Source organism: Callorhinus ursinus, unplaced genomic scaffold, assembly GCF_003265705.2.
Source record: "Callorhinus ursinus isolate GAN/ISIS: 27379988/994484 unplaced genomic scaffold, GSC_fseal_2.0 scaffold55, whole genome shotgun sequence".
In the NCBI taxonomy this organism is placed as follows: Eukaryota; Metazoa; Chordata; class Mammalia; order Carnivora; family Otariidae; genus Callorhinus; species Callorhinus ursinus.
Genome location: NW_027397117.1, coordinates 3,322,383 through 3,338,034, shown reverse-complemented (window position 1 = coordinate 3,338,034; position 15,652 = coordinate 3,322,383). Strand labels below are relative to the sequence as shown.

At 42.2% G+C, this 15,652-nt stretch overlaps 1 long non-coding RNA gene across 1 annotated transcript in view; it reads left to right on the top strand.

Moving 5' to 3' along the window:
• LOC141371090 (uncharacterized) overlaps positions 1–15,422 on the top strand; it is a 28,729-nt gene extending 13,307 nt beyond the window's left edge. The window contains exons 2-3 of the long non-coding RNA XR_012375726.1: positions 13,715–13,850; positions 15,375–15,422. This is a non-coding gene — a long non-coding RNA (uncharacterized lncRNA). The remainder of the gene's footprint in view (positions 1–13,714; positions 13,851–15,374) is intronic.
• Positions 15,423–15,652: the final 230 nt, after the last annotated feature.

Genomic DNA, 15,652 nt, shown 5'->3' with positions numbered 1-15,652 from the left:
TGCTGGGCTGTCAGGTGCTACCTGGTTTGATCGCATATCAGACCTGAACAATGGGCATTTTGCTGACCACAACGTGTCGGCCGAAGTGTCGGACATTCATTCATTCAACATACATTTATCCAGTATCTCCTGTGGGCCATTAAACTGCATTGGGTGTTGGGGATACAAAAATCTAAGACACTAGGAATTGAATCAGGAATCAAATTGTGTGTTGCTTTAAAATTACACAGAAATGATCCCCACCCCCACCCTAATTCTGGCCCCAGCTCCACCCAGATTTTGGCATACTCCCTAGCAGGCTGTATCAGAATTTTGGCAGGACAAGAGGGGCTATGAAGCTTGTTCTCTTGCAAAACCTCCCCATATGTCTCTGATTTGGCAGGCTAAGATAACCAGAGAACTCTGCTAGTGAAATTCTTTGAAATGTTTCCATAAAATTTTAAAATTTATTTTAAATGCACAGCTGAGCTCCCATGACAGAGAAATCCCAGGAGTCTAGGAACAAAGAGGGGACTAAACACGGTAGATGATAGCCAATGAGTTGATAATGTTGGTAATTCCCTTAGATGTCAATGAAGGTCATTAGCCAGGAGTGACGGGAGATGAGACCCCGTACTAGGGTTGCGAGAAAAGTACAGGATACCACAGGATGCCCATTTGTGTGTGTGTATACAGACAGATATATGCATTACATGCATAAACACACATATACGTAAATACATTTTTTTTTGGCTAAATATGGCAGCCTGGACCCACCTAAAATGGAAATTGTAGGGGCTCTCGGGTGGTTCAGTTGGTTGAGCATCTGACTCATGATCTCAGCTCAGGTCTTGATCTCAGGGTCATGACATCGAGCCCCCCCAAAATGGACATTGTACCCAAGAGCCCTGTTGAGTTGAGTCTTGAAAAGCCACTGTCAGTGAAAGGCCTAAGTAGAGACAGTGTGTCGGGGTGGGGGGTGACAAGCAAGCTTGTCCACCTCGGTGTGGGAATTCAAAACCCTTGACCTGGTTTCACATGTGCGGGATTCCAGATCACTCCACAGGAATGGTTCAGTCTCTTGCAAGCCAAGAAATCAACAGAAATATACTCCTGAAGAAGAAAAAAAAAAAGTAAGGATGGGGCGTGATGGGGGCCCTGAATGTGTGCCCCTAGACTGTAAGTGATTCTCCAAATAAAATGAAAAACAAATGATGAGTTTATAGTCTAAAAATGTCAAAATAATATGAAATCAGAGAGGGAGACAAACCGTAAGAGACTCTTAGTTCTAGGAAACAAACTAAGGGTTGCTGGAGGGGAGGTGGGCGGGGTGATGGGGTAAGTGGGTGATGGGCATTAAGGAGGGCACTTGATGTGAGGAGCACTGGGTGTTATACGCAACTGATGAGTCACTGACCTCTACCTCTGAAACTAATAATACACTATATGTTAATTGATTTTAAATAAAAAAATTTAAAAAAATGTCAGCGCCTTGAGGAGATAATTTCCCTCGTGACTCAGAGGCACAACAATTAGGACAATCAGAGCCGCCCCCCCCGGCCCCCATCTTGAGATTATACAACAACAATATGAAAGGGAACATAAAGTTCAATATGTTGATTATGATTAAAGACATAAAATAAGAAATCCAAATCCTAAGAAAACAAACACCTTAAACCCCCCTGGATTTGACAACCAGAGTTTCTAAAAATGAAAAATGTAGGGGCGCCTGGGTGGCTCAGTCATTAAGCATCTGCCTTCAGCTCGGGTCGTGATCCCAGGGTCCTGGGATCGAGCCCCGCATCAGGCTCCTTGCTCGGCGGGAAGCCTGCTTCTCCCTCTCCCACTCCTCCTGCTTGTGTTCCCTCTCTTGCTGTCTCTCTCTCTCTCTCTCTCTCAAATAAATAAATAAATAAACCTTTAAAAAATAATAAATAAAAATGAAAAATGTAGTCACTGAAACAAAGATCACAGTGACACCTTCAACACGTGGATTGAATAGCAGCCTGAACACCGTGGAAGAGAGGATGAGTGAACTGTGATAAGAAATTTCAAGGAGTACAGAGAGCTGAAATGATGAAAGAAATATGAAAAAGAAGTTAGGAGACACAGACAATAGGATCAGAATATTCAGCGTCTAATAGAGTTTCCAGAAAGAGTATGATTCAGAGGACGAGGTAGAGGTAATATTTGAAGATAGAATGACTTAAGAGTTTTCTGGAATTGTTGAGTCCTGATTTCTCAAGAAGTGAGGAAACACTGTGAATCCTGAACATAATGAAAGATTAGGTCCGTGTAGATTTCTGCAGTAGAAATATGCAGAAAAATGTTTAAAAAAAGATTTTCTCTCAGATCCTTTCTGGAAGAGTTGTTAACGATGCTTGAGGACGAAGAACCTTGTGTTTAGAGTGTTGTAAGAAGGAATGAGGAACAAGGAGGGCAAGTGACCCAGGCAAGACCTTGGTGAAGGTCTTGGCTCAAAAAAGCAATGGTAAAAACTGGCAAAATTATCAAAAACAAACATTTCAGTACCCTGGAAGTTAACCAAAGGCAGACAGCAAATTGAAAGGCATTTATTCAACAAAAATTCGACAGCCTCATTAGTAATGGTGGCGTCTCTGACATTTTATCTCCAGGTGGCTCCCGTTACCCACCCCCCACCCCCAAAGGCCAGGACATGGTGGCCATTGAAAACTGGCAGCCTTCCGGCTGCTGGAGGAGCTGACCTGATTTGGAGCTCTGCAAAAAAAACTCATGGTGAGAGGCAGTGTTTGAAAATAATATCAATTAGTGGCAAACAAATGGAGGAAGGCCAATGTCATGGCCGCCTAAGGCTTCAATGCCGTTTGGGGCAAGCAAGTGACTCGCTGCAATTTTGAGGAGATCTGGGGCACAAGATAGCCATGGGGGAACTTGGGAAGCTCCAGCGTATAATCAGGAGTTGGACGCTCAACTGACTGAGCCACCCAGGCACCCCAAGACAGATCTCATTTAATCCTTCCCACAGAGGAGTTTCTAGCTCTCATTTGGGAAAAAGGCTCAGAGAGGTAAAGTAACTTGCTCTAGGTCACACAGCTAATACATGGCGGAGCTGATACACCAACTCTGGTGTGCATGACATGCAGAGAAACAGGAGAGTAGCCCAAACACAGGAGAAAAGCAGTAACTAGAAACTGTCAGAGGGGGCCCAGACGCTGGACTTAGTAGACAAGGACTTTCAATCAGCTATTACAAATATGTTCAAAGAACTAAAGGAACACGTGTTTATAAAGAATTAAAGGAAATACTCATCAAGTACAGAATATCAGAAAAGAGATACTGATTTTGGTTTTTCAGAACTGTGAGAGAAAAAAATTTCTGTTGTTTTCAGCCACCCCAGTGTGTGGTCACTTGTTACGTTGTCAAATAATAGTCCATTTGTATGGGTATACCACCTGTTTATCTCTTCACCGGTTGATGGCATAGCTGGGTTATTTCCACTTTTTGGCTATTATGAATAATCGTGCCATGAACATTTGCATACAAGATTTTGTGTAGAGGGGCCCCTGGGTGACTCACTCGGTTAAGCATCTGCCTTTGGCTCAGGTCGGGATCTCGGGGTCTCGGGATCGAACCCCTCATCAGGCTCCCTGCTCATCGGGGAGCCTGCTTCTCCCCCTCCCTCTGCCCCCTCATGTGCACTCTCTCTAGTTCACTCTGTCTCTCAAATAAAGTCTTAAAAAAAAAAAAAAGATTTTGTGTAGACATGTTTTCAGTTCATTCTGAGGAGCTCCCAGATTCTTTCCAAGGTAGCTGCATCATTTAGCATTCCAGCCATCAGTGTATGAAGGGTTTGTCTTTACAACCTCACCAGTGCTTTTTATTGCCTGTCTTTTGAATTATAACCATTCTAGTGTGGGGATGAAGTGGTATTTCATTGCAATTTTTTTTTATTTAAGAAGCTTATTTTTTTCTTTAGTAATCATTACACCCAACGTGGGGCTCAAACTCACAACCCCAAGAGCAAGAGTCACATGCTCTTCTGACCGAGCCAACCAGGTGCCCCATGTGGTTTTTTTTTTTTTAATTCAATATCTACCTTTAACGATAAATGCCCAAAGATCTATTATTACATGTAATATTTGACTAGGTTAACACAGCAACAACAAAGTAATAAAAGGTATGCTATATTTCTCTTTATCCTGCTGCCTACTGCCACCATCTTGGCTTAAGTCACCACTGCGTTTCTCATGGATTATCGTAAAAGTCTCCTACTTGATTTCCCTGCCTGAAGTTTCACTCTTGGCCAGTTCCCAACACATTCTCCACTTAGTAGTCAGAGCGGTTTTAGTAACTGGCACATTTGCTTATGTCATCGCCCTGCTCAAAACCCTTCAGTTCAAGGGCTCCTCATTGCTCTCGGCACGCTCAGTTCCTTACTCGCCAAGTGTTTTAGGATGCAGACTTCTCTGTTGTCTCCTCTCTTCTGCCAGACAAAATGACCCCTGCTTCAGAGGATGAGTCCTGTTCTTTTGTATTTAGGTCTTTGCCACTCTCTATAGGACCACCTCCCCCTTTTATTTCATCTACACTCCTTTTAGGTTTCTTTTAGGTATTTCCACTGCTGAATCTGGGTTAGGGGTTCCTCCTTTATGTGCTGTGGTCCTCTGGGCTCATTCCACCAGAGCTGTTGACTATTTACCCATGTGTCTTTTTTTTTAAGATTTTATTTAGTTATTTTGAGAGAGAGAGAGAGAGAGAGTGTGAGCAGGGGGAGTGGTGGAGGGAGAAGGAGAGGGAGAGAGAATTTGAAGCAGACTTGGCGCTGAGCGCGGAGCCCCATATGCGAGGCTTAATCCCAGGACCTGGAGATCATGACCTGAGCCGAAACCAAGAGTTAGATGCTTAACCGACTGAGCCACCCAAGTGCCCTGCCCCCCCATCTGTCCTTTCCAGTGGGAGATGGAAATCCACTTTAAAGAGAGGGACTGCTTCTAGTTCACTGTCTTGTTCTTGAATGGCATTTTAAATCTTCCTAAAATGATAACACTCACAACAGCTTTACGGATGACTTCTGCTAAACATTTGAGGAATTACACAAAAGTGTAATACATACGCTTTCAGAAAATAGAGAAAAAGGAAAAGGAACAGTATGCATGGATTCTATGAGGTTAGTATAACTCAATGCAAAACAAAGCCAGGACCACAGGAGAAAGGCAGAGGACCATCTTCTTCCGAATTATGGGTGAAGGTATCATAAAAAACATCTCCACCAACAGAATCCAACTGCATGCATAAAAATGAATATGTTAGGGGCTCCTGGGTGGCTCAGTGGGTTAAGTGTCTGCCTTCGGCTCAGGTCATGATCTCAGGGTCCTGGGATCGAGCCCTGCTTCAGGCTCCCTGCTCAGCGGGAGGCCTGCTTCTCCATCTCCCTCTTCCTCTCCCCCTGCTTGTGCTCTCTTGCTCTCTGTCAAATAAATAGATAAATAAATAAATAAAATCTTTAAAAAATATTTTAAAAAGTGAATCCGTTAGAGCAAAACTGGGCTTGTTCCAAGAATGCAGGGTTTGTTTGTGTTTTTTTTAGAGAATGCAAGGTTTTAACATTGAAAAAATATCAATCTAATTCATCACATCATCAGTTTTTTAATTTTTTAAACGAATTGTCAACTTTCTCTTTCCTAATTTTTTTTTAAGATTTTATTTATTTATTTATTTGAGAGAGAGAGACAGATAGTGACAAAAAGCACGAGCAGGGAGGAGAGGGAGAAGCAGGCTTCCTGCGGAGCAGGGAGCCCGATGCGGGGCTCGATCCCAGGACCCCGGGACCACCCGAGCCGAAGGCAGATGCCCATCCAACTGAGCCACCCAGGCGCCCCTCACATCATCAGTTTAAAGAAGAAACACCAGGGACCCCTGGCTGGCTCAGTGGGTAGAGCAAGTGACTCTTGATCTCTGGCTTGTGAGTTCGAGCCCCACGATGGGTGTGGAGATTGCTTAAAAATAAAATTAAAAAAGAAACAGCATACCTGAGCACCTCAATAGATGAAACAAGAAATGTGCCATACTTTTCAAGATCTATCCATGCTATGAGCTCCTAGCAAATAATAAATAGAAGGGAACTGCTTTAACCTGATAGAGTATCTACTGAAAAACTTTAATAAATATAATTTTCTTTTTTTTTTAAAGATTTTATTTATTTATTAGAGAGAATGAGAGAGAGAGTACATGAGGGGGGGAAGGTCAGAGGGAGAAGCAGACTCCCGGCCGAGCAGGGAGCCCGATGCGGGACTCGATCCCGGGACTCCAGGATCATGACCTGAGCCGAAGGCAGTCGCTTAACCAACTGAGCCACCCAGGCGCCCCAATAAATATAATTTTCAAAAGAGAAATATTGAAAGCACCCCTTTAAAATTAGGAACAAGAAAAGCATGCTTGCCATTGCCACTTCAGTTGAACATTCTCTAGGCAGTACAGAAAAGCAAGAAAAATAAGCCAATGATATTTGAATTGGAATAGATTATGTTGGTTCAAAAAAAACAACAAACTACATATGTGATCATCTACATTGAGGGTTCCCCTATTTATGGAAGACTTACCAATGTTTGAAAAAATCTGTTATTGGCATGTTTGAGCTTCTTAAAGTAGAATTTTAAAGCCTTTCATGAGTGGTTTGGGGCCAACGTTGGCAGGAAACGGAGCATATTTTATATATACATAATTGCTCTGCTGTGTTAACTCAGCAGCTAACAAGGTGCAATGCAGTCTAAAAGAAGGAAATTACATAAATTTAAAAACCAACCTAATTTGTATAAAACAACTGGCTCTGTGATTAAACTGATGAAAGGACAGCAATTGGATTTCATGCTTAAATGGTTATTTTTGTAGTCGAAATGATCATTGAAGTGATATGTGATTCCAACAATTGCAACATAGTTTTATTGGATTACAAAGGACTGAAAAAAAAAAGTATGGATTTGCCAAAATTTTGTAATTGGGAGAAGGAATTGCCTTCTTTAGAGTTGTATTTCCAGAGTCTCTCCGATTTAGAATGCTATATTAGAGGCTGATTATGTTCACTGAAAACCATTACTTACTTTTTTTTTTTTTAAGATTTCATTTATTTATTTGACAGAGAGAGACACAGCGAGAGAGGGAACACAAGCAGGAGGAGTGGGGGAGGGAGAAGCAGGCTTCCCGCAGAGCAGGGAGCCCGATGTGGGGCTCGATCCCAGGACCCTGGGATCACAACCCGAGCCGAAGGCAGACGCTCAACGACTGAGCCATCCAGGCGCCCCACCATTACTTACATTTTGCAGCACTCTAAGCTCCAACAGAGGAACAGTTGTGCCCATCTTTTAGCATTTTAGATTTGCCTAACTTACAAAATTGCCATGTGTCAAAAATCACACTTCCGTAATTGCTAAAGCATGATATGTCAGATTATTTGAATGCAGTTGCGCTTTGAAGTAATTGTGGCCACAAAGCCTTCGTTTTAAAAGGAGGCTTGTGCATTCTTTGGCTTCTAAATCAATTCCAGCATAAATCCCAGGTCCTTAATGCATTTAATAATACGGTGCCACAGCCGGGAAAGACCAGTTGACTTAAATTAACCACTAAATGCCCTGCCGTGGTTTTTATTTATGGGAAATCCTTATTTCTGATTACCAAAGGCCAGGTGCCATCTGGAAAACAACACAGTACGTGAATTTTGTTTCATAGTTCAGTGCATGTAATTAACCGCTAAATAGCATTTCTGATACTGGCAATTGTGTGCTCAGTATCCTGCTGAAAGGCTATTAACTTTTGCCTTTATATTATAATGTGCTTCATGTAAGCGACCAACTTGTCGGGTTTCCTATGAAAGAGGAAGTTAATATGTATGTGAACCATAGAAATAGTATACTAAACTGTTTGAAAATTAGTGGGTTTTTTTTCCATTTAAAAGATTGTCTACAGGGGCACCTCGGTGGCTCAGTCTGACTTTGGCTCAGGTCATGATCTCAGGATCCTGGGATCAAGCCCCACGTTGGGCTCCGCACTCAGTGGGAGTCTGCTTCTCCTTCTCCCTCTGCCCCTCCCCCCACTTGTGCTCGCTCTCTCTCAAATAAATAAAAAAAATTTAAAAAAGATTTTTATTTATTATTTGACAGTGAGAGAGGGAACACAAGCAGGGGGAGTGGGAGAGGGAGAAGCAGGCTTCCCACTGAGCAGGGAGCCCGATGCCGGGCTCCATCTCAGGACCCTGAGATCATGACCCGAGCCAAAGGCAGACACTTAACCCACTGAGCCACCCAGGCGTCCGATCAGTTCAGTTCTTTTATCTGCCTTGACTCTGCCCTTGCGTGCATGGTGTAGGGATCCGTCAGAGATTTGGGCAAACTTATGCCAGAATCTGGGACTTCCCTGGATCTCTTTTTTTCACGATGCTCCTTTACTTTCCACCAGCTGTGTTTGTCCCAAATATTGTCTTCGGGTTCTTCAAGCCAGAAAGATTAATTTTAGATTGGATAGAGCACTTACTATATGACACTGTCTTGACCTCAGACTAAAAGCTGTAAATATGGGAGACACATTGTACCAGTCTTCTCTTAAATTTTTTAACTCCTCTTCAGAACCTGCTTTTATTCACCCTTCAGTGCCTTTGTGCTATTTACAAATATTGGTCTAGAGTTTTCAGTTGTTACCTGTGGGAATGTCAGGTTTGTTAAGTGCTTTCTTGGCTATCCTGGAAGTGAACCAAATTTTCCAGCTTCGATGAAAAACATTAATCCATTGATTTAAAAACCTTCATGAAGCCCAAACTGGATAAATACACAGAAAATCACACCTAAGCAAACCAGAGTTAAGCTGCTGAAAACCAAAGGTAAAGAGAAAATCTGAAAAACAGACAAAGGAAAAAGAACATGCAAGAGAACAATAAGAATAATGGCTAACACCTAATTAGAAATAGTGGAAGCCAGAAGACAATAGGAAGACGTGTGTAAAGGCTGAAAATACAACCTGTCAGCCTAGAATTCTATGCCCAGTGAAATAGTTTTCAAAAATGAAGGTAAGGGGCACCTGGGTGACTCAGTCGGTTAAGTGTCTGACTCTTGATTTTGGCTCAGGTCATAATCTCAGGGTCGTGAGATCAGCCCCGAGTTGGGCTCCACACTGGGTGTTGAACCTGCTTAAAATTCTCGCTCCCTTTCCCTCACCCTTCGCTCATGCGCATGCTTTCTCTCTCTAAAAAAAGAAAAAAATGAGGTAAAATAAAGACTTTTACAGTGAAAGTAGAGGAAATTTGTCTCTAGCAGATATGCATTATGAAATTGTAATATGCTGTTTATAAGAGGGGAAATGATACCAGATGGAAACTCAGATCCTTTTTTAATTTCATTTTATTTTATTTTATTTTTTTATTTTATTTTATTTTATTTTATTTTATTTTATTTTATTTTTTTATTTGACAGAGAAAGAGACAGTGAGAGAGGGAACACAAGCAGGGGGAGTGGGAGAGGGAGAAGCAGGCTTCCCGCTGAGCAGGGAGCCTGATGTGGGGCTCGATCCCAGGACCCTGGGATCATGACCCGAGCTGAAGGCAGACACTTAACGACTGAGCCACCCAGGTGCCCCTGAGCATCTGACTCTTGATTTTGACTCAGGTCATGATCTCGGGGTCGTGGGATCGAGCCCTGCATCGGCTCCATGCTGAGTGTGGAGCCTGCTTGGGATTCTCTCTCTCCCTCTGCCCCTCCCCCTGCTCATGTGCAGGTGTTCTCTCTCTCTTTAAAAGTAAAAAAGTATTTAAAAGACAACAACATACAGAGAGGGAGAACTAAAAAGCCAAAGAAGGAGATAAAATGCAATTGTAAAAAAAAAGCCAAAGAACTTAATTAATCCAAAAAAGGCAGAAAAAGAACACAGGAATGAAGATCAGATGGACAAATAGAAAATAAAAGCAATAACTATCACATTAATAAAGATATCAAATGTAAGTGGATAAAATGTTACTAAAGGCAGAGTTTGAAAAGTTGGGTAACAAAAGAAGAGCAGATCATATGCTGTTTGCAAGAGATGCAGTTTAAATGTAAAGACACAGGTTGAAAGTAAAAGCACACAGAAAGATACACCATGTAACCACCAATCCCAAGAAAGGTGGAAATGGCTACATTAATATTAGAGATAAAGGACATTTCATGATGATAAAAGGTCGATTCATTAAGAAGACACAGCTATCCTAAATCTGTAGGCACCCACTAACAGAGCTTCAAAATATAAGAAGCAGGGAAAGGGTAACTTTTCAATAAATGGATTAAGGACTCGAACCTAGAATATCTAAAGAACTCTTACAACTCAATAATATGAAGAACAAAACCAACAGGAAATGGCAAACTTTTGAACAGGTACTTGGCCAAATGAAATATATAGGTGGCAAATAAGCAAAGAAGATGATGCTTAAAATAATTGGTCACTGGAGCAATGCATATTAAATTCACAGTGAGGGGCGCCTGGGTGGCTCAGTTGCTGGGCGTCTGCCTTCAGCTCAGGTCAAGATCTCAGGGTCCTGGGATCAAGCCCCGCATCGGGCTCCCTGCTCCGCAGGAAGCCTGCTTCTCCCTCTCCTGCTCCCCCTGCTTGTGTTCCCTCTCTCACTGTCTCTCTCTGTCAAAAAAGAAAATAAAATCTTTAAAAAATAAATAAATAAATTCACAATGAGATGCCAATGGCTAAAATTAGAAAGACGGATGATACCTACTGCCATTGACGATGTAGAGAAATAAGAACTCTGACATTGCTGGTGGAAGTAAACAAGGCTACAGCCATTTTGGCAGTTTCTTATAAAGTGAAGCATACACTTAACCACAGGACCCAGCAATTCAACTCCTGGGTATTTATTCAATAGAAATGAAAACATATGTCCTTACAATGATTCGTGTATGAATGTGTAATAGCCAAAGCCCAGGAACAACCACCATGTCCACTAACAGAAGAATGCCGAAACAAATAGTAGTATATTCAATCAATGGGATACAAATAAGCAATGCAAAGAATAAAATACAAATGGACTCAACAGCATGGGTACACCTGGAAAGAATTAGGTTGAACAAAAGAGGCCAGACATAAAAGAGTACATGCTGTATGCTTTCATTTATTTGAAGTTCAAGAACTGGCAAATGTGTTCTAGGGTGATAAAAATCATAAGTGGTTGCCTCTGGGGTGGTAATGGTGGGGCTTGATAGGAAAAGCCCCAAGGGAAATTTCTGGAACTATGGAAATGTTCTCTATCTTGATTGACATGGTGGCTACAGGGGTGTATACATTTATTATACATGTCTTCTTCAAATTGGGCACTTAAGATTTGTGCATGTCACTGTGTGTAAATTTTACCTAAGAATTATCTTGGCAGTTTGTTCTCCATATTTTATATTTTAGGCTTATTAGGTCTTTTTTTCCCCAGTGCTAATTAATGGAATTTTAAGGAGTAGGCTTGAAGATGCTGCTAATCAAGAAAATCTGGGGGCACCTGGGTGGCTCAGGTGGTTAAGCGTCCAACTCTTGATTTCAGCTCAGGTCATGATATCGGGGTCCTGGGATCGAGCCCTGCCTTGGGCTCCATGGTCAGCAGGGAGTCTGCTTGAGGATTTCTCTCCCTCTCCCTCTGCCCCTCCCCGTGCTCCCTTTCTCTCTCAAATAAATAAATAAATCTTAGAACAAAATCTTAGGTATAAGACATGTGCTGTTGTCCTTCAGCTGCACAAATGCAGACACGGAGTGTTAAAAAGTGGTTTCATTGGGGAGGGTATGTGCTACGGTGAGCGCTGTGAATTGTGCAAGACTGTTGAATCACAGATCTGTACTTCTGAAACAAATAACGCAACATATTATAAGAAAAAAGGAAAAGAAGAAGATAACAGGAGAGGAAGAAAAGGGGAGTATGTCAGAGGGGGAGACGAACCATGAGAGATGATGGACTCTGAAAAACAAACTGAGGGTTCTAGAGGGTAGGGGGGTGGGGGGATGGGTTAGCCTGGTGATGGGTATTGAGGAGGGCACGTTCTGCATGGAGCACTGGGTGTTATGAACAAACAATGAATCATGGAACACTGCATCAAAAACTAATGATGTAATATATGGTGATTAACATAACAATAAAAAAATTAAAAAAAAAGTGGTTTCTGATAAAGTAGTAGATTGAGAGCATTCACAAAAGTATCATTTCTGCACTCCTGCCTGACATGAGAGTCCGCAAATGTATAATCCTCTTCTAGAAGTGCAGTTTGTTCGAATGAGTCTTTTAAGACATGCAGACCTCAGGGTGTTTTGCTATATTCTGTGAACTCTAACCAGTAATCCCCAAAAGTCAGCATTCTAGTTATTTAATAACTTGTTGCCCTTGTAATGATGGTTAATTTGATGTGTGTACTTTTGATGTATATAAAAATACAAAAGGTTCTTTTTGTTAAGTCAGGACAGGATCATAGACACTTTTTTTCCTTTCCCCACCTGCAAAAAATTAATAAAACTCCAAATCTATTGGATTTCTTTTTTTTTAAAGATTTTATTTATTTATTTGAGAGAGAGAGAATGAGAGATAGAGAGCACGAGAGGGAAGAGGTCAGAGGGAGAAGCAGACTCCCCTGCTGAGCAGGGAGCCCGATGTGGGACTCGATCCATGGACTCCAGGACCATGACCTGAGCCGAAGGCAGTCACTTAACCAACTGAGCCACCCAGGTGCCCAATCTATTGGATTTCTTATTCGAACAGAGGGTTGTGAAGTACTTAGTCTTATTGAAATTTACAGTGCTAAGAAGTGGAAGTAGAAAGGGGCTGATGGACTTGTTTGATGGAGTGGTCGAGAGGTTAGCGTAGACAGAGAGTGAACGTTGAATCATGTAATTACTGAATGAATAATTCAGCCCTTCATCCTGAAGGTAGGATGGCAGCTGGGAGTCCTAGATCTTGCTCAAGTTCAATTACACATTATTTTATTCATTAAATTATCCAGCAAATATTTCAACTCCACTCCGGTACCAAGTACTGTAGCAATCAGGGACCAGTCAGGATAAGGGAAACCAAAACTTATAATTTACCAGGGCTAAGAGCTCTAAGTGGTGTTCAGAACCCTAAGGAAAGGAAGCCCTCGACTGGGGCCCAGACTACAGAGGAGGGGGTGTGTCCTGCTGCTGGTGCTCGGACTACTAAAGAGAGAGCTGTGGGCAGCTTGGGCTGTGCATCCTGCAAGCGGCTGGGGGCAGAAGCCAAGTGGTTGCTGCTATTGGAGAAATACAGACAACCCCTGGAAAACTGGAAGGAAGTCCCTTCTCCTCTTTGTCCATTTTGCAAGGTCCCTTTAGTGCCTCCCCTTGTCAGAAGTTAGAAGGAAACTAGCAGGAAAGAGAAATGGACCTTCAAAGTGGGATTCTGAAATTGATTTGGTTAGATTTTCGACCTTGAACACAGAGCATCTTGCCAATTTAAATGGGATTCTGGTATCTGCTGTTATAAAGAGACCATAAAGAGCCCGGATAATCTACCCAGTGGTTTAGATAACCTAGTTCGATAACCCAATGTAGTGTGGAAACAAATGGCTAAGGAAAACCGTTCGGAAAGAAAAGGATTAGCTTGGGGCTTTAAATTCTCAGCTCAAGTCATGGTCAAAGAACCAGACAGGTTTTTTGGTGGCTCTATCAGTTGTCTATTGCTGTGTATCAAATGACTCTAGAATTTTGTGGCCGAACATAGTAATTAAACGTTTCTGTCTCACAGTTTCTTCCGGCCTAGAATTCAGAAGTGGCTTATCCGGACAGTTCTGGCTCTGGGTCTCTCCTAAGGTTGCAGTCACGAGACTGGCTGGGTTCACAATCTGCTGCGGGCCTCACTAGGCTGGAGGATCCATTCAAAGGTACTACGTCATACGGCTGGAAAGTGGGTGCGATGTTGATTTTTCCCCTTAGTTCTAGTTTTCGCTTCATGTATTTCAAAGCAAGGTCTTTAGATGCATACACATTTTATTTGAAGCGTGGGGGGACAGAGGGAGAGAGAGAAGCCCGAAGCAGACTCTGTGCTCAGCACGGAGGCTGATGTGGAGGCGCAGAACTCGATGCCTGTCTTGGGGTGCGCAGCTGGTTGTGGGGCTTGATCTCACGACCCTGAGATCACAACTTGAGCCAAAACCAAGAGTCGGTCACTTAACCTACTGTGCCAACCCAGGCGCCCATAGGTGCACACACATTTTAGATAGTTATGCCTTCTTGGTTAGTTGGCTCTTTTATTATTAAATTGCTCTTTATCCTTAATCATTGTCACGGTTCTTTTTTTTTTTCATTTTCACAGTTCTTTAGACTACTTTGATATCAATCGAAGTGAATCAAGTCTAAATATAGCCAAGCCGGCTTAAAAAAATTAGTTTGTGTGGCATGTCTTTTTCCATCCTTTTACTTTTAACGTACTCTATCATTAAATTTCAAGTTTGTTTCTTATAAACAGCATATAAGGGGCGCCTGGGTGGCTCAGTCGTTAAGCCTCTGCCTTCGGCTCAGGTCATGATCCCGGGGTCCTGGGATCGAGCCCCGCATCGGGCTCCCTGCTCCGCGGGAAGCCTGCTTCTCCCTCTCCCGCTCCCCCTGCTTGTGTTCCTTCTCTCGCTGTCTCCCTCTGTCAAATAAATAAATAAAATCTTTAAAAAATAAAAAAATAAACAGCATATAAATTTTTTAAAAAAATCCAATTTGACAGTCTCTCTCTTTTTTGGTAGGAACACTTTATATATTATAGAATTCTTTGTCACACTGTTTGCAAATATTTTCTATATGTTGCAAATATTTTCTTCTGGCTTCCATCTGCTCTGGTTAGATTTTTAAAAACTATTATTTAAAAACTTTAGAGTAAAATTGACTTCTTTTTTGCTTACAGCTCAATGCGTCGTTGTTGTTGTTTAAAGTAAACTCTATCCCCAATGTGGGGCTCAAACTCACGATCCTGAGATTAAGAATCACATGCTCTACCGACGAAGCCAACCAGGCTCCCCCAGCTCTATGTGTTTTTAACACATTTAGATTCATATAACCACCACCACAATAGGATACAAAACAGTTCAGTCATCCTCAAAAATCTTCCTCTTGCTGCCCCTTGTAGTCAGATCCTTGCTTCACCTTCATCCCTGGCCCCTATTGATTTCCATCCCTATTGTCTTTAGAAAGTTGTATAAAGGGAAGTCATACTGTATGTAATCTTTTGAGACTGGCTTCTTTCAGTCAGCACAGTTCTTTTGAGATTTATCCATGTTACTGCATGTACCAATTACAGTCTTCGTTTTCTTGTTAAAAGGAAGTTGGGTTGTTACCAGATTTTGGCAATTATGAATAGAGCTTTTAGAAACATCCATGTACTTACAGGGAGTGTGTGAACACAACTTTTGATTCTCTAGGGTAAATACCTAGCAGTGGGATTGCAGCGTTGCATGGGAAGTATATGGTAAGTGTATGTTTAACTTTGTGGGAAGAGGGGTGCCTGGGTGGCTCAGTCGTTAAGCGTCTGCCTTCAGCTCAGGTCATGATCCCAGGGTCCTGGGATCGAGCCCCACATCGGGCTCCCCGCTCCGCGGGAAGCCTGCTTCTCCCTCTCCCACTCCCCCTGCTTGTGTTCCTGCTCTTGCTCTCTCTCTGTCAAAGAAATAAATTAAAAAAAAAATCTTTGTGGGAATAC